Genomic DNA, 2,530 nt, shown 5'->3' on the forward strand with positions numbered 1-2,530 from the left:
AGAATATTATTCACTGGAATTTATATTTAATCTTACCCGTATTCATTTACATTTCACTTCCATTTTTTATTTACTGTGTTTACACTCCCCTTTGTAAAATTTGGAATCACTCTCTTCTATAATGTAAAACCAATTTTGTTTCAGATGTACTTACAGAATGAATTCATTAGGATGCCAGTGCTCTACACTGGTAACTCATTTTTTTTGCAGCTGTGAAAAATGAAGAAAAGTTAGATGTGTCCGGAATGATGAACAGAACTGTTGATGATTCTACAAAGAGAAAGCTGTAGAACATCAAGAAGTAAGTTATGGGAAAATTCATATTCAGAATGCCTTATATATGTAAGTAGTAATGAAATCTAGAGATAACTTACAATAAATGCGGTTATTTATTGTGGGGCAGTCGTGGGCTGGAGGTTCGGGAACTGGCACTGTGACCAGAAGGTTGCTGGTTTGATCCCCAGCACTGACAGTCCATGACTGAGGTGTCCTTGAGCAAGACACCTAATACCCAATGGCTCCCGGGGTGCCGTTGATAGGGCTGCCCACCGCTCCAGGCAAGTGTGCTCACTGCCCCCTAGTGTGTGTGTATTCACTAGTATGTATGTGGTGTTTCACTTCACGGATGGGTTAAATGTGGAGGTGAAATTTCCCTGTTTGTGGGACTAATAAAGTATCACTTAACTTAAACAAATGAAATGATAAAAAAAGTGTTTTATCAATTATACATTCATGCAGAATATGACCTAAATAGTACCTAAATACTGAACAAATCTACATCTTTTGGTTCCTAGGATGGTGTTGATATAGTTATAATTGAAAAAAATGAACAGCAGTTAAAAATATTAATGATTTTGAACAGCAGCATATATTTACTTAAAAGTGACAGAGCATAACAGTCAGTGACTAAAGCTTTTATATTTACGTTTTCTTTTTTTTAATATACTTCCTTTTTACTTCAACTGGTTTACACATTTACAGTGCAGCACTTGCCATCTAAACAGAAATTAATAAACAAATTTCCCAGTCCAGTCTGCACCTGATTCAGCTGCAGGACTTCATTTTTACTGTTTTGGAGTTGAATATAGTTTGTCATTTGTTATTTAGCTAATGATGATGTTATTATAGGACTGTAATGAGCTGCCAACATCCAATGACATTCTGAAGTGTAACATACCTTAAATAACTGACAAATAACTGCACACTCGAGCGTCTTGCTTCTGAGTTTGTTTATTCATTTATTTATATATCAGAACGTGGTTCATTGTACAGTGAGGACACAGTCATTGCTAGGCAGAGACCAGGTTATGACAACAATTCCGCCTTCCATCCACAGCCAGTGGTTACCAATCCCCATGCTCTGCACATTTTTTTTGGTTTTGTTTTTGTTTCTCTTGCTCCAACACACCCAGTCCAGCTTACGAAGGGCCGATTAGACGTAGATACAGACGATTCGCTGATTATTTGAATGAGAGGTGCTATATTAAAGGAAAAGTTTTTTAGCCTAACCATCGTTTGCCGAACCTGTAGCATACAGTTGTTCGCCATTGGCAATTTCCCTGCAAAAGACCAGGAAGCTCGTTGACTCAGGACGACTTCGTAATAAAACCCAAAGGGGCAGTTGCTTCAGCACTAGTCTTGCAGGGGCAGACATGATCTCGTAATGAGAACATCTGTTGACAACTATGAGAAATTTTGGTCTAAATTTTGGGCTAAATGTGCAAACGTAGTCTTAATTAAAGGTGGGAACAAACCAAAGGTGAAGTTTCTAAACCAATTCAATGGCTTGTGAAGGTGGAGCTCAAAGCAGGGGGCAACCGCATGGTAGTCAGCATCATAAGATGGACAACAAGCCTGTAGTTAGCCCATGGATGTATAATGTAAGTTAGCATGACTGAAAAATACCCCCAAAGACCTCCGGTTAAGTATAAGCATGTGTATCACATGGGTATGGAACATATGAAACATTACCTCCTGCAAGAGAGGTGCTCCTTGTGTTACTGACTGTACTCTGGATTTTTAAAAGTTAATGGACTAAAGGAGTAAAGGGTGGATTTTAGAGAGGCTGAAACCCTGTTTGCTGTACGTTTTGCCAGTTTTCCTCCAAATGTCACCAGAAATCAGGAGGTCAGTAAGGAACTGAAGTACGACTACTACAACACAGCTCTACACCGAATAGACATCCTAAAGTTGGCAACCTCACCAAATACCCTACACAAACCAGTAAGCCTTGCCACATGTTCTAGTTAAGTTGCTCTGGCCGTTTTTGGCTACAGTTTATTTAGCGGATGTTGGTATACAACAGCGTCAAAGGTTAATAGTAGACTTACTTTCATTTACCATCATTACTGGATACAAGAGCATTAGCCTGTTTCCACTGACTCTTGGTAGAGGAAATATACATACAGAACAATGTGTTTCAGCTTTGGACTATTTTTGTTAACCACAAGACAAAACCAGCATAGACTATGAGCGCCTAATATGTGCGCCATGCCGACTACAGAACGAAGCATGACTTCAGAGGTCTATC

General features: G+C 39.0%; 1 protein-coding gene across 14 annotated transcripts in view; it reads right to left on the reverse strand.

Moving 5' to 3' along the window:
- Positions 1–1,214: 1,214 nt before the first annotated feature.
- map2k4a (mitogen-activated protein kinase kinase 4a) overlaps positions 1,215–2,530 on the reverse strand; it is a 30,538-nt gene continuing 29,222 nt past the window's right edge. For all 14 annotated transcript variants that reach the window (XM_017708090.2, XM_037539358.1, XM_037539354.1 and 11 more), the window contains one exon: positions 1,215–2,530. This exon is cut by the window's right edge and continues 979 nt beyond it. The gene's annotated coding sequence lies outside the window, so the exon portion shown is untranslated.

This window comes from Pygocentrus nattereri, chromosome 1 (assembly GCF_015220715.1).
Source record: "Pygocentrus nattereri isolate fPygNat1 chromosome 1, fPygNat1.pri, whole genome shotgun sequence".
Taxonomy (NCBI): domain Eukaryota; kingdom Metazoa; phylum Chordata; class Actinopteri; order Characiformes; family Serrasalmidae; genus Pygocentrus; species Pygocentrus nattereri.